This window comes from Bos grunniens, chromosome 6 (assembly GCF_055505025.1).
Source record: "Bos grunniens cultivar Pamir isolate PY7600 chromosome 6, Bosgru_T2T1.0, whole genome shotgun sequence".
Taxonomy (NCBI): domain Eukaryota; kingdom Metazoa; phylum Chordata; class Mammalia; order Artiodactyla; family Bovidae; genus Bos; species Bos grunniens.
In genome coordinates this window covers 54,551,089-54,568,148 of record NC_141170.1, presented here as the reverse complement: position 1 = coordinate 54,568,148, position 17,060 = coordinate 54,551,089, and the positions used below count along the sequence as shown (strand labels likewise).

At 37.8% G+C, this 17,060-nt stretch overlaps 1 long non-coding RNA gene across 1 annotated transcript; it reads right to left on the bottom strand.

Moving 5' to 3' along the window:
- Positions 1-2,408: 2,408 nt before the first annotated feature.
- Positions 2,409-11,670, bottom strand: LOC147370738 (uncharacterized). Its single transcript, XR_015166170.1, has 2 exons — positions 11,298-11,670; positions 2,409-3,048 (listed from the first exon to the last, which is right to left on the bottom strand). It is a non-coding gene; the product is annotated as an uncharacterized LOC147370738 (long non-coding RNA).
- Between the last annotated feature and the right edge of the window lie 5,390 nt (positions 11,671-17,060).

Below are 17,060 nucleotides of genomic sequence, written 5' to 3'. Positions count from 1 at the left end.
CAGGGCTGCAATCACCATCTGCAGTGATTTTGGAGCCCAGAAAAATAAAGTCTGACACTGTTTCTACTGTTTCCCCATCTATTTCCCATGAAGTGATGGGACTGGATGCCATGATCTTTGTTTTCTGAATGTTGAGCTTTAAGCCAACTTTTTCACTCTCCACTTTCACTTTCATCAAGAGGCTTTTTAGTTCTTCTTCACTTTCTGCCAAAAGGCTGGTGTCATCTGCATATCTGAGGTTATTGATATTTCTCCCAGCAATCTTGATTCCAGCTTGTGTTTCTTCCAGTCCAGCGTTTCTCATGATGTACTCTGCATATAAGTTAAATAAGCAGGCTGACAATATACAGCCTTGACATGCTCCTTTTCCTACTTGGAACCAGTCTGTTGTTCCATGTCCAGTTCTAACTGTTGCTTCCTGACCTGCATACAAATTTCTCAAGAGGCAGATCAGGTGGTCTGGTATTCCCATCTCTTTCACAATTTTCCACAGTTTATTGTGATCCACACAGTCAAAGGTCTTGGCATAGTCAATAAAGCAGAAATAGATGTTTTTTCTGGAACTCTCTTGCTTTTTCCATGATCCAGTGGATGTTGGCAATTTGATCTCTGGTTCCTCTGCCTTTTCTAAAACCAGCTTGAACATCAGGAAGTTCACGGTTCACATATTGCTGAAGCCTGGCTTGGAGAATTTTGAGCATTACTTTATTTGCGTGTGAGATGATTGCAATTGTGTGGTAGTTTGAGCATTCTTTGGCATTGCCTTTCTTTGGGATTGGGATGAAAACTGACCTTTTCCAGTCCTGTGGCCACTGCTGAGGTTTCCAAATTTGCTGGCATATTGAGTGAAGCACTTTCACAGCATCATCTTTCAGGATTTGGAATAGCTCAACTGGAATTCTATCACCTCCACTAGCTTTGTTCGTAGTGATGCTTTCTAAGGCCCACTTGACTTCACATTCCAGGATGTCTGGCTCTAGGTCAGTGATCACACCACTGTGATTATCTGGGTCTTGAAGATCTTTTTTGTACAGTTCTTCTGTGTATTCTTGCCATCTCTTCTTAATATCCTCTGCTTCTGTTAGGTCCATACCATTTCTGTCCTTTATCGAGCCCATCTCTGCATGAAATGTTTCTTTGGTATCTCTGATTTTCTTGAAGAGATCTCTAGTCTTTCCCATTTTGATGTTTTCCTCTAGTTCTTTGCATTGTTTGCTGAAGAAGGCTTTCTTATCTCTTCTTGCTATTCTTTGGGACTCTGCATTCAGATGTTTATATCTTTGCTTTTCTCCTTTGCTTTTCACTTCTCTTCTTTTCACAGCTATTTGTAAGGCCTCCCTAGACAGCCATTTTGCTTTTTTGCATTTCTTTTCCATGGGGATGGTCTTGATCCCTGTTTCCTGTACAATGTCACTAACCTCATTCCATAGTTCATCAGGCACTCTATCAGATCTAGGCCCTTAAATCTATTAATTTATACTTTAGGCTAATTGAGATTCTACATAAGTTTTAAACTAATCTGTAGTGACAGAAATCAGTATTTATGAAATTATTTTCATATGCAGGAGAGTTAAGCAGTCAGTGTGAGAAAGGAAAAAGATTGAATTGCTCTGAAATATCCTCTTTTGGTGAAATGATATAGACTAAGGAGTTTGAAGAAGGGGTTCAAGTACAAATTCTGCCATTAAATGTACATGTAAAGGAAGTGGCCTAATTCTCTGCATGTGTTTCTTCAAGTAAAGAATGTGGATAAATGTTTTCTTTTGGAATACATTTTAGGACTGTTACATAAATGAAAATTTATAAAACTGTGTGCAATTATTGTTTATAATATAAATCCTGTAACATTAAAAATAATTACAGAAGGGAATTCTTACTGAGTCAAGTTGTAAGAATTATGGACTGGTGCTAAGGGATTACTTAAGAAAAGTTGTCTTTCTTAGCTAACAGGAACCTGGAATGTTAGGTCCATGAATAAAGGTAAACTGAATGTGATCAAGGAGGAGATGGTAAGATTGAACATTAACATCTTAGGAATCAATGAACTAAAATGGACAGAATGGGCAAATATAATTCAGATGGCCATTATATTTACAACTTTGAGTAAGAATCCATTAGTAGAATGGAGAAGCCCTCACAGTCCACAAAAGAGTCCAAAATCCAGTATATACATGCTCAGTCACTAAGTCATGTCCAATACTTTGTGGTGCTATGGACTGTACCTGCCAGGCTCCTCTGTCCATGGGATTTTCCAGGCAAAAATATTTGGATGCAATCTCAAAATTGACAGAATGATCTTGGTTAATTTCCAACCACACCATTCAACATCACAGTAATCCAAATCTATGCCCCAATCACTGATCCTGAAGAAGCTGAGGTTGACTGGTTCTATGAAGACTTATAAGACCTTTTGGAACTAAAACCAAATATATATATATAATTCGTTTCATCACAGGGGATTGGAATGCAAATGTAGGAAGTCAAGAGATACTTGGAGTAACAGCCAAGTTTGTCTTTGGAGTACAAAATGAAGCAGGGCAAAGGCTAACAGAGTTTTGCTAAGAGAACATGCTGGGTATAGCAAATGCTCTTTTCCAACAACCCAAGAGACAACTCTACACATCAGTTCAGTTCAGTCATTCAGTCGTGTCTGACTCTGCAATCCCAAGAACTGTAGCATGCCAGGTCTCCCTGTCCATCACTAACTCCCGGAGTTCACCCAAACCCATGTCCAGCAAGTAGGTGATGCCATCCAACCACCTCACCTCTGTCGTCCCCTTTTCTTCCTGCACTCAATCTTTCCCAGCATCAAGATCTTTTCAAATGAGTCAGCTCTTCGCATCAGGTGGCCAAAGTATTGGAGTTTCAGCTTCAACATCAGCCTTTCCAAACAACACCCAGGACTGATCTCCTTTATGATAGACTGGTTGGAACTCCGTGCAGTTCAAGGGACTCTCAAGAGTCTTCTCCAACATCACAATTCAAGAGCATCAATTCTTCAGCGCTCAGCTTTCTTTATAGTCCAACTCTCACATCCATACAAGACCACTGGAAAAAACATAGCCTTGATTAAACGGACCTTTGTTGGCAAAGTAATGTCTTTTTTTTTTTTTTCTTTTAAATTTTCTTTTATTTTTAAACTTTACATAATTGTATTAGTTTTGCCAAATATCAAAATGAATCCACCACAGGCATACATGTGTTCCCCATCCTGAACCCTCCTCCCTCCTCCCTCCCCATACCATCCCTCTGGGTCGTCCCAGTGCACCAGCCCCAAGCATCCAGTATCGCGCATCGAACCTGGACTGGCAACTCGTTTCTTACATGATATTCTACATGTTTCAATGTCACTCTCCCAAATCTTCCCACCCTCTCCCTCTCCCACAGAGTCCATAAGACTGTTCTATACATCAGTGTCTCTTTTGCTATCTCGTACACCAGGTTATTGTTACCATCTTTCTAAATTCCATATATATGCGTTAGTATACTGTATTTATGTTTTTCCTTCTGGCTTACTTCACTCTGTATAGTAGGCTCCAGTTTCATCCACCTCATTAGAACTGATTCAAATGTATTCTTCTTAATGGCTGAGTAATACTCCATTGTGTATATGTACCACTGCTTTCTTTTCCATTCATCTGCTGATGGACATCTAGGTTGCTTCCATGTCTTGGCTATTATAAACAGTGCTGCGATGAACACTGGGGTACACGTGTCTCTTTCCCTTCTGGTTTCCTCAGTGTGTATGCCCAGCAGTGGGATTGCTGGATCATAAGGCAGTTCTATTTCCAGTTTTTAAAGGAATCTCCACACTGTTCTCCATAGTGGCTGTACTAGATTGCATTCCCACCAACAGTGTAAGAGGGTTCCCTTTTCTCCACATCCTCTCCAGCATTTATTATTTGTAGACTTTTGGGTCGCAGACATTCTGACTGGTGTGAAATGGTACCTCATAGTGGTTTTGATGTGCATTTCTCTGATAATGAGTGATGTTGAGCATCTTTTCATGTGTTTGTTAGCCATCTGTATGTCTTCTTTGGAGAAATGTCTATTTAGTTCTTTGGCCCATTTTTTGATTGGGTCATTTATTTTTCTGGAGTTGAGCTGTAGGAGTTGCTTGTATATTTTTGAGATTAGTTGTTTGTCAGTTGCTTCATTTGCTATTATTATCTCCCATTCTGAAGGCTGTCTTTTCACCTTGCTAATAGTTTCCTTTGATGTGCAGAAGCTTTTAAGGTTAATTATGTCCCATTTGTTTATTTTTGCTTCTATTTCCAATATTCTGGGAGGTGGGTCATAGAGGATCCTGCTGTGATGTATGTCGGAGAGTGTTTTGCCTATGTTCTCCTCTAGGAGTTTTATAGTTTCTGGTCTTACATTTAGATCTTTAATCTATTTTGAGTGTATTTTTGTGTATGGTGTTAGAAAGTGGTCTAGTTTCATTCTTTTACAAGTGGTTGACCAGTTTTCCCAGCACCACTTGTTAAAGAGATTGTCTTTAATCCATTGTATATTCTTGCCTCCTTTGTCAAAGATAAGGTGTCCATATGTGTGTGGATTTATCTCTGGGCTTTCTATTTTGTTCCATTGATCTATATTTCTGTCTTTGTGCCAGTACCATACTGTCTTGATGACTGTGGCTTTGTAGTAGAGCCTGAAGTCAGGTAGGTTGATTCCTCCAGTTCCATTCTTCTTTCTCAAGATTGCTTTGGCTATTCGAGGTTTTTTGTATTTCCATACAAATTGTGAAATTATTTGTTCTAGCTCTGTGAAGAATACTGTTGGTAGCTTGATAGGGATTGTGTTGAATCTATAAATTGCTTTGGGTAGTATACTCATTTTCACTATATGGATTCTTCCAATCCATGAACATGGTATATTTCTCCATCTATTCGTGTCCTCTTTGATTTCTTTCACCAGTGTTTTATAGTTTTCTATATATAGGTCTTTAGTTTCTTTAGGTAGATATATTCCTAAGTATTTTATTCTTTCCGTTGCAATGGTGAATGGAATTGTTTCCTTAATTTCTCTCTCTGTTTTCTCATTATTAGTGTATAGGAATGCAAGGGATTTCTGTGTGTTGATTTTATATCCTGCAACTTTACTATAGTCATTGATTATTTCTAGTAATTTTCTGGTGGAATCTTTAGGGTTTTCTATGTAGAGGATCATGTCATCTGCAAATAGTGAGAGTTTTACTTCTTCTTTTCCAATATGGATTCCTTTTATTTCTTTTTCTGCTCTGATTGCTGTGGCCAAAACTTTCAAAACTATGTTGAATAGTAATGGTGAAAGTGGGCACCCTTGTCTTGTTCCTGACTTTAGAGGAAATGCTTCCAATTTTTCACCATTGAGGATAATGTTTGCTGTGGGTTTGTCATATATAGCTTTTATTATGTTGAGGTATGTTCCTTCTATTCCTGCTTTCTGGAGAGTTTTTATCATAAATGGATGTTGAATTTTGTCAAAGGCTTTCTCTGCATCTATTGAGATAATCATATGGTTTTTATTTTTCAATTTGTTAATGTGGTGTATTACATTGATTGATTTGCGGATATTGAAGAATCCTTGCATCCCTGGGATAAAGCCCACTTGATCATGGTGTATGATCTTTTTAATGTGTTGTTGGATTCTGATTGCTAGAATTTTGTTAAGGATTTTTGCATCTATGTTCATCAGTGATATTGGCCTGTAGTTTTCTTTTTTTGTGGCACCTTTGTCAGGTTTTGGTATTAGGGTGATGGTGGCCTCAGAATGAGTTTGGAAGTTTACCTTCCTCTGCAATTTTCTGGAAGAGTTTGAGCAGGATAGGTGTTAGCTCTTCTCTAAATTTTTGGTAGAATTCAGCTGTGAAGCCGTCTGGACTGGGGCTTTTGTTTGCTGGAAGATTTTTGATTACAGATTCAATTTCCTTGCTTGTGATGGGTCTGTTAAGATTTTCTATTTCTTCCTGGTCGAGTTTTGGAAAGTTGTACTTTTCTAAGAATTTGTCCATTTCTTCCACGTTGTCCATTTTATTGGCATATAATTGTTGATAGTAGTCTCTTATGATCCTTTGTATTTCTGTGTTGTCTGTTGTGATCTCTCCATTTTCCTTTCTAATTTTGTTGATTTGATTTTTCTCCCTTTGTTTCTTGATGAGTCTGGCTAATGGTTTGTCAATTTTATTTAGCCTTTCAAAGAACCAGCTTTTGGCTTTGTTGATTTTTGCTATGGTCTCTTTTGTTTCTTTTGCATTTATTTCTGCTCTAATTTTTAAGATTTCTTTCCTTCTACTAACCCTGGGGTTCTTCATTTCTTCCTTTTCTAGTTGCTTTAGGTGTAGAGTTGGGTTATTTATTTGACTTTTTTCTTGTTTCTTGAGGTGTGCCTGTATTGCTATGAACTTTCCCCTTAGGACTGCTTTTACCGTGTCCCACAGGTTTTGGGTTGTTGTGTTTTCATTTTCATTCGTTTCTATGCAAATTTTGATTTCTTTTTTGATTTCTTCTGTGATTTGTTGGCTGTTCAGCAGCGTGTTGTTCAGCCTCCATATGTTGGAATTTTTAATAGTTTTTCTCCTGTAATTGAGATCTAATCTTACTGCACTGTGGTCAGAAAAAATGCTTGGAATGATTTCTATTTTTTTGAATTTACCAAGGCTAGCTTTATGGCCCAGGATGTGATCTATCCTGGAGAAGGTTCCATGTGCGCTTGAGAAAAAGGTGAAATTCATTGTTTTGGGATGAAATGTCCTATAGATATCAATTAGGTCTAACTGGTCTATTGTATCGTTTAAAGTTTGTGTTTCCTTGTTAATTTTCTGTTTAGTTGATCTATCCATAGGTGTAAGTGGGGTATTAAAGTCTCCCACTATTATTGTGTTATTGTTAATTTCTCCTTTCATACTTGTTAGCATTTGTCTTACGTACTGTGGTGCTCCCGTGTTGGGTGCATATATATTTATAATTGTTATATCTTCTTCTTGGATTGATCCTTTGATCATTATGTAGTGACCTTCTTTGTCTCTTTTCACAGCCTTTGTTTTAAAGTCTATTTTATCTGATATGAGTATTGCTACTCCTGCTTTCTTTTGGTCCCTATTTGCATGGAAAATCTTTTTCCAGCCCTTCACTTTCAGTCTGTATGTGTCCCCTGTTTTGAGGTGGGTCTCTTGTAGACAACATATGTAGGGGTCTTGTTTTTGTATCCATTCAGCCAGTCTTTGTCTTTTGGTTGGGGCGTTCAACCCATTTACGTTTAAGGTAATTACTGATAAGTATGATCCCGTTGCCATTTACTTTATTGTTTTGGGTTCGAACTTATACACCGTTTTTGTGTTTCCTGTCCAGAGAATATCCTTTAGTATTTGTTGGAGAGCTGGTTTGGTGGTGCAGAATTCTCTCAGCTTTTGCTTGTCTGAAAAGCTTTTGATTTCTCCTTCATACTTGAATGAGATCCTTGCTGGGTACAATAGTCTGGGCTGTAGGTTATTTTCTTTCATCATTTTAAGTATGTCTTGCCATTCCCTCCTGGCTTGAAGAGTTTCTATTGAAAGATCAGCTGTTATCCTTATGGGAATTCCCTTGTGTGTTATTTGTTGTTTTTCCCTTGCTGCTTTTAATATTTGTTCTTTGTGTTTGATCTTTGTTAATTTGATTAATATGTGTCTTGGGGTGTTTCTCCTTGGGTTTATCCTGTTTGGGACTCTCTGGGTTTCTTGGACTTGGGTGATTATTTCCTTCCCCATTTTAGGGAATTTTCCACTATTATCTCCTCAAGTATTTTCTCATGGTCTTTCTTTTTGTCTTCTTCTTCTGGAACCCCTATGATTCGAATGTTGTAGCGTTTAATATTGTCCTGGAGGTCTCTGAGATTGTCCTCATTTCTTTTAATTCGTTTTTCTTTTATCCTCTCTGATTCATTTATTTCTACCATTCTATCTTCTAATTCACTAATCCTATCTTCTGCCTCTGTTATTCTACTATTTGTTGCCTCCAGAGTGTTTTTAATTTCATTTATTGCATTATTCATTATATATTGACTCTTTTTTATTTCTTCTAGGTCCTTGTTAAACCTTTCTTGCATCTTCTCAATCCTTGTCTCCAGGCTATTTATCTGTGATTCCATTTCAGTTTCAAGATTTTGGATCAATTTCACTATCATTATTCGGAATTCTTTATCAGGTAGATTCCCTATCTCTTCCTCTTTTGTTTGGTTTGGTGGGCATTTATCCTGTTCCCTTACCTGCTGAGTATTCCTCTGTCTCTTCATCTTTAAATTGCTGAGTTGGGGGTGTCCTTTCTGTATTCTGGCAGTTTGTGGAGTTCTCTTTATTGTGGCGTTTCCTCACTGTGTGTGGATTTGTACAGGTGGCTTGTCAAGGTTTCCTGGTTAGGGAAGCTTGTGTCGGTGTTCTGGTGGGTGGAGCTGTATTTCTTCTCTCTGGAGTGCAATGAAATGTCCAGTAATGGGTTATGAGATGTCTATAGTTTTGGGGTGACTTTGGGCAGCCTGTATCTTGAAGCTCAGGGCTGTGTTCCTTTGTTGCTGGAGAATTTGCTTGGTATGTCTTGCCCTGGAACTTATTGGCCCTTGTGTGCTGCTTGGTTTCAGTGTCGGTATGGAGGCATTTGATGAGCTCCTGTCAATTAATGTTCCTTGGAGTCAGGACTTCCCTGGAGTCAGGGTTTGGACTTAAGTCTCGTGCTTCCGGTTATCGGTATTATTTTTACAGTAGTTTCAAAACTTCTCCTTCTATACAGCACCATTGATAAAACATCTACATTAAAGATGAAAAGTTTCTCTACAGTGAGGGTCACTCAGAGAGGTTCACAGGGTTACATGGAGAAGAGAAGAGGGAGGAGGGCGTTAGAGGTGACCCAAATGAGATGAGGTGAATCAATAATGGAGAGAGTGGGCTAGCCAGTAGTCACTTCCTTATGTGCACTCCACAACTGGACCACTCAGAGATGTTTATGGGGTTATACAGAGAAGAGAAGAAGGAGGAAGGTGACAGAGGTGGCCAGAAGGATAAAAGGGGGGAATGAAAAGGAGGGAGACAGATCCAGCCAGTAATCAGTTCCCTAAGTGTTCTCCACCGTCTGGAACACACAGAAATTCACAGAGTTGGGTAGAGTAGAGAGGGGTTAGGGAGGAGACACAGGCGACCTGGTGGAGAAAAAGGAGAGTCCAAAGGGAGAGAGAGCAGTCAAGCCAGTAATCTCGCTCCCTAGTGAAAAATGGGTCCTGAAGATTGGGTCCTTAAAGGTACAAAATTGGTAACAAATACATAAAAGCAAAAATTAAAAATCTAGAGTAGAGTTTGGAATTTCAAAAATACGATGTTAAAGAAAAGAAGAAGGAAAAGAAAGAGAGAAAAAACGAACAAACAAAAACAAACAAGGTCGTGAAAATTATAAATAAAGTACAGGTACAAAATTGATAACTAATACCAGAAAGCAAAAATTAAAAATCTAGAGTAGAGTTTGGAATTTCAAAAATACAATGTTAAAAAAAAAAAGAAGAAGAAGAAGAAGAAAAATAAAGAGAGAAAACAAACAAACAAATACAAACAATGTCACAAAAATTATAAAGAAAATACAGGTACAAAATTGATATCAAGTACCAAAAAGCATAAATTAAAAATCTAGAGTAAAGTTTGGAATTTCAGATATACAATGTTATATAAAAGAAGAAGAGAAAGAAACAGAGAAGAAGAAAAAAAAAATCACAGAAATTATATAAAAAAAAAAAACTATAGGTACAAAATTGATAAGATATACCAAAAAGCGAAAATTAAAAATCTAGAGTAGAGTTTGGAATTTCAAAAATACAATGTTAAAGAAAATAAGAAAAAAACAAAAACAAAAAAAAACAAGGTCAAAAAATTATAAAATATATATATACGAAGTTTGCTGAAGAAGAAAAAAATAGGGTCTTTTTTTTTTTTGCAAAGTAATAGGTTATAAAAGTGAAAATTAAAGGAACAATAGAGGACTTAAAAAAATTTTTTTTAATAAAAAAAAGAAAGAATGATTGTAAAAATAATAAAAATATATCTAGGACTTTTTTGTTTGTTTTTTTTTTTGTGGCTGTTGTGGGTTCAGTTCATTTTTGGCTAGTTCCTTGGTCAGATTTATATTTCTCAAGATCTATAGGCCCCTTCCTATGTAGTCCGTAGTAACCACAGGGTTTTGATCTATTGCCTGTAGCTTCCAAGGCGTTTCCCTCTGTTATATCTTCTTCTGTTTGCTAGTCTCTTCAGTATCTGGTTTCCGCCCTGACACAAAGGGCACGGTGGAGGACACTTTTTTTTTTTTTTAGGCTTACTTGTTCAGTCGCGCTGTGGGGAGGGAGAGGGAGTGCTGCAAACAAATAACACTGGAGTGGGCTCACAGTGTCTCAGCCACCCTGGGTCTGCCCCTGCTCACGGCGCGTGTAGCCTCCCTGTCCACACTGCTTGGGCTCTAGGTTGTTCGGCCGGGAACAATCCGAGGCCGGCCCTGGGCTGCATGCACCTCCCAGGTCCAAGCCGCTCAGGTTCAGGCACTCGGGTAGTCCTCAGAGGCGCAGACTCAGTTGGGCCTGCGTTTTGTGCTCTTCCCAGATCCGAGCAGCTCAGGTGATGAGGTGTTTGGCTAGCGCCAATGCTGCGACTTATCGCCTCCCCGCCACTCGGTTATCTGGGTGTAAAACCGGCGCACCTTCTCAGGCAGATGTTGACTGTCCAGACCCCCAAGAAGTTTTAGTTAGCAAAGAAGCCTGCTTACAGTTTTATAGATAATGTCTCTCTGGGGCTGCGATTGTCCCCTTCCGGCTCTGGCTGCCTGTCACCGGAGGGGGAAGGTCTGTAGCCGGCTATCTCTGTTCAGTCCTTTGTTCCGTGCGCGGGCCTGGTGGTCTTAGGTTAGGGCTGGCTTTTCATGTGGTAGATATCCCACAGTCTGGTTTGCTAGCCCAAATTATTTCGCTCAGATAGCGCTCAGGGTATTCAGGCCAGATTCTTACTCTCAGCGATGCAGCCCGCGCCGCGCCTCCCTGCCCAGCCCCCACTTGCTAATGGCGGATGCAGGCGTCTGTGCTGCTTCTCCACTGGGGGAGTTACCGTAGGGCTCTCAATCTGCGAGTTTCAATTGTTAATTTATTTTTTCTCCCTGTTATGTTGCCCTCTGTGCTTCCAAAGCTCGGCACAGATTCGGCAGTGAGGTTTCCTGGTGTTTGGAAACTTCTCTCTTTTTAAGATTCCCTTCCCGGGACGGAGCTCCGTCCCTCCCTCTTTTGTCTCTTTTTTTTTTGTCTTTAATATTTTTTCCTACCTCCTTCCGAAGAGTTGGGTTGCTTTTCTGGGTGCCTGATGTCCTCTGCCGGCATTCAGAAGTTGTTTTGTGGAATTTACTCGACGTTTAAATGCTCTTTTGATGAATTTGTGGGGGAGAAAGTGTTCTCCCCATCCTACTCCTCCGCCATCTTGGCTCCTCCCCAGGAGGAGACTAATTTCTAAATCCTCTAAATACAGCATGTAATAACAAATGTCATGTTTTAAACTATAAATGTAATTAGGTAGACACTGCTTTTTATACCCTGCATAGTACTGTAAGTTTAATTTTCTCCTATGGATTAAACAACATAAAATATTTCACATTATATTTACAGAAATATTATCAATAATCTACAATGTGGGGGTTAATCCTGTCTTCAGCACCAGTGATGGAATATATTCAACTAATTTATTTTAGAAATTGGGTTTGCTATTGTTAATAAAATTGAAATAGAAAATCACAACTAGCTGTTGAGCAACTGTTGACAGGAGGATGCTGGAACCCACCAAAAAAGATACGCCACATCCAGAGACAAAGGAGAAGCCATGGGAAATGTAGGAAGGACATAATCCTGATAAAATCAAATCCCATACCTGCTGGGTGGGTGACCCACAAACTGGAGAACAGTAATACCAAAGGAGCTCCCCACTGTTGTGAAGATTTTGAGCCCCATGTCAGGCTTTGTAGCCTGGGGGTCCAACAAAGGGACTACTGCTACTGCTAATTCGCTTCAGTCGTGTCCGACTCTGTGCGACCCCATAGACGACAGCCCATCAGGCTTCCCCGTTCCTGGGATTCTCCAGGCAAGAACACTGGAGTGGGTTGCCATTTCCTTCTCCAATGCATGAAAGTGAGAAGTGAAAATGAAGTCGTTTAGTCATGTCCGACCCTCAGTGACTCCATGGACTGCAGCCTTCCAGGCTCCTCCATCTATGGGATTTTCCAGGCAAGAGTACTGGAGTGGGGTGCCATTGCCTTCTCTGAACAAAGGGACTAGGTATCCCCAAGGAATCTGACTTTGAAGGCCAGCAAGATTTGATTATAGGACTTCTCCACATGACTGGGGAAACCAAAGACTCTATTCTTGGAGGGCACAAACAAAACTCTTGTGTGCACCAGAACCCAGCAGAAAGGAGCAGTGACCCTACAGGAGACTGAACCAGATCTACCTGCTAGTGTTGGAGGGGCTCCTGCAGAGGTGTGGGTCAGTAGTGGATCACCTCAGGGATGAGGGCACTGGCAGAAGCAGTCCTAGGAGGTGTCCCTTGGCTCAAGCCTTTTTGTAGACTGCCATTAAAACCCTACCATAGAGCCTGTAGACTCAAGGACTGGGACACCTCCTGCCAAAAATCTAACAGGGAGGGATTGTAGCTGTCTCATCAACAGACAATCAGATTAAATTTTTACTGAGCATAGCTCTACCCATCAGAGCAAGATCCTGTTTTTCCCACTGCCAGTCCCACCCATCAGAAAGGTTACATAAGCCTCTTAGCTTCATCCACCAGAGAGCAGACAAGAAACAAGAAGAAATACAATCCTGGGTAATGCCAGAAGGAAAACCACATCACAAAAGTTACTCAAAATGAAAATGTAGAGGATTATGTCCCAAATGAAGGGCCAAGATAAAACCCCAGAAAAACAACTAAATAAAATGAAGCAGGCAACCTCCCAGGAAAAGAATTCAGAATAATGATAGTGAAGATGATCCAACTTCTTGGATATAGAATGGAGAAGATGCAAGAAATATTTACCAAAGACCTAGAAGAACTAAAGAACAAACAAACAAAGGTGAACAATACACTAGAAGGAATCAATAGCAGAATAACTGAGGCAGAAGAACAGGTAAGTGACCTGGAAGATGGTAGAAATTACTGCTGCAAAACAGAATATAGAAAAAATAATGGAGAAAAATGAAGACAGCCTAAGAGACCTCTGGGACAACATTAAACATTAAAATGTTGTCCTCTGGGACAACATTCGCATTATTGGGGTCCCATAAGGAGTAGATAGACAGAAAGGACCCAAGAACATACTTGAATACATAATAGCTGAAAAGTTCCCAAATATGTAAAAGGAAATAGTCAACCAAGTCCAGGAAGCACAGAGAGTCCCAGACAGGATAAATCCAAGGAGGGACACACCAAGATATACAGTAATCAAACTGACAAAAATTAAAGACATAGAATATTGTAAACAACAAGAGAAAAGTGACAAATAACATATAGGGATCTCCCATAAGGAGAAACTTTATAAGCCAGAAGGGAATAGCATGATATATTTAAAGTGATGAAAGAGAAGAACTTACAACCAAGAATACTCTACCCAGAAAGACTCTCATTCAGATTTGATGGAGAAACCAAAAGCTTTCTAGACAAGCAAAAGTTAAGAGAATTCAGCACCATGAAACTAGCTTTACCATGTTGTTGTGTTCAGTTGTGTCTGACTCCTTGTGACCATGAACTGCAGCCCACCAGGCTTCTTAGTCCCTGGGATTTACCATGCAAGAATACTGGAGTGGGTTGCCATTTCCTACACCAGGGGATCTTTCTGACACAGGGATCGAAACTGCATCTCTTGCATTTCCTGCATTGGCAAGCAGATTCTTTACTACTGAGTCAATTGGGAAGCCCAGCTTTACCATATGCCCCAGCAAAAACCCACTACTGTGCATATACCCTGAGAAAATCAGAATTGAAAAAGACATATGTACCTCAGTGTTCAGAAGAAGCAATGAATACAACAGCCAGGATGTGGAAGCAACCTAGATGTCCATTAATGGATGAATGAATAAAGATGATGTGGTATACACACACACACACACACATATACATACAGTGGAATATTACTAAGCCATAAAAAGAACAAATTCAAATCAGTTCTAGTGAGGTGGATGAGCCTATATTAATACACACATATATATGGAATCTAGAAAACTGGTGTTGATGAACCTATTTGCAGGGAAGGAATGGAGATGCAGATGTAGATAACTGGACTTGTGGACATAGAGGGGGAGTGAGAGAGTTGGATGAATAGAGAAAGTAGCATCAATATATATACACTATCAGGTGTGAGATGGACAGCTGCTGAAAAGTTGCTGTTTGGCACAGGTAGCCCAGTTTGGTGTGGTGTGATGACCTGGAGGGATAGGATGGGGGGAGGGGAGGGAAAGGAGAGAGGATGACTAGGGAGGAAGGGGATGTATGTATAATTATGGCTGGTTTGCAGTGTTGTATGAAAGAAACCACAACTTTGTAAAAATTAAAAATAAAGCTTAAATTGAAAAAATAGGGAAAAAACCCACAAATGCTAAAGGAACATTCCTAGACAAGAAACACAGAGAAGGAAAAGACAAAAAATAAACCCAAAACAATTAAGAAAATGGTAATAGAATCATACATATCAATAATTACCTTAAATGGATTAAATGTATCAGCCAAAAAGACATGGACTGACTGGGTAGATAAAAACATGTGCATGTATTGACTTCCACTTACCACATCACTCAAAGCTCCAAATACTATGCAATTATTTTATATTGTTAGGTTAAAAATGTTTCCATTATGGCTTGTAACTGTAATTACTTAATATTTTATCTGGCTATTGATTGTGAAAACTGATAAACATACTACTGTGATTATGTGACTATTATACATTTTAATACTACTTTATCATGACTTTATCAAAATAATAGAATTATGTATCATTAAAGCTACCATTTATTAGAAAAATCTGTAAACATGTATTATTCTGGACATTTTTTTTGAAGAATACAAATGCCCAGGTATTGTTTTCTTCTCCAAAGCTTCAGATGTAATTCTAATGAGCAGCCATGTTTAAAAACAACTGCTCTTATATGATGATCTTTTATCTAAATTGTTTCACTTTTTCCATTTCATATTCAAAGCTCCCATTTCATTTAGTTTATGTTTTCCAATTTCTGTACCCTGTTTCTTGTTTTTCTTTCTCAAGCATTTATCAAGTATAGTAGAAAATCTTTTGTACATATATACATATACATATAGTACATATAACAAAATATGTGTATTTTAGAAAACAATGAATTTTTGCTTAGCTAAAAAATTTATATTTTGGTTCCATTGTTTGACTAAGTATGAATAGAATGCAAGATTTCAAATTATATTCACTCAAAAATTTGATATAGTCCCATTTATTTGGGCATATAGTATTATGGCTAAAAGTCTAGAAAGATTAGTGATTTTTTACCAAAAAAAAATTGAATTTTTTGAAAATTCTAATATTAAAAAAAGCTTGAAACTTATAATCCAATTCTGAGAATATAAAGAAATACTATGTTGTGAAAAAAAAAAAAACAAGGAAATTAACATGTGATACAGTATTACTAACTAAACACAGACTTTGTTCAAATTTCAAAAAAATTTATGCTACTTCCCACTGTTTGTTTTCATATCTTATTCAAAATTACATACTGTATTTAGTTGCATTAAGCAGCTTGAGCTGCATGTCACAAATTCTGATAAATTCTCATTCTATTGTGTTACAAATATTTTCTAATTTTCCTTGTTATGGCTTTTTAGATATACTCATCATTTAATACTGGATATTTAACTTCCAAATATATATTTTTAAAGTATCTTTGATATTAATTTCTCATCTAAGTGCTTTCTTCTATGCAATCACCTTCCATGTTTTTTCAGTCTTTCAAGTTTATTAAGATTTCAACAGTTAAGTCAAAGATCTCTCTTGGTAAATGTCACATTGTAGGTGAAAATATGTGGGTTATTTTCAGATATCTTTTGATATTAATTTCTAACATAATTCCACAGTGATAAGGGAACAGACTCTGTATTATTTCCATACTTTTAGACCATGAAACTTTTGCACCTTTTTCTATGGCCCTGGATATGTTCCAGTGTATCCTGGTTTATAGTCTATGGGAACTTTGAGTAGAATTTGTATCCTGATGTGTGAAAATTGTATACATCTTAATTATGTTGAATGGGTTCATAGTACTTTTCAGGTCTACTATATGCTTATTCTTTTCTTTCTATTCATTCCATTAATTTTTGAGAGCTTGATAATGAAACTCTAACTAAAAATCTTAATTAATCTACATAAAACATAATTGTAATGTATAATAGAACTATATGTAAGCTTGTTCTGCATTTTTCAAGTCTCCTGTAAATGTATTATACTTTTATAATTTATAAAGCAAAAATTAAAAGAAACTGCTTGATTCAACATCTACTTTCCTACTTTATTCATTATTCAGCTGTAAAAGAGAATAATTTCTCAAAATGCAATGGGTTTCTTAGTCTAGCTGGGAAAACTTAGTGTTAAATAGGTCACAGAAATTTTCCTTATGGGCCACAATATCAATAAAATGAATTCATCTACCATATGGTTTTTGGAGAAAAAACACAAGCAAACCAGGAATCGTCAATGTCAGAGTAACTTAGTTTTAGCACACACATCTTTCCATAATGTATAAAGATAATCAAAATAAAGTTTATATGATAAATATAATTAAAAATAGATATATCTAATAAAAAGGCCATGTTCCCATTCCAAAATAATAGAAAATTTCCAACATGTCAGCATCATTGTAGGCTTGAAGACATTGGGCCACAAGAAAGATATACTGTAGAATTACTCTAGGAAAGTAATTTTAATTGAAAGAAATTAGTAACAAAGTGAAGAAAACCTAGCAGTTTATAGCCTTCAGATCAAAAATTTTGCATGTATTGCTTTATTTATGCCTATATTTTGCTTATAAGAACT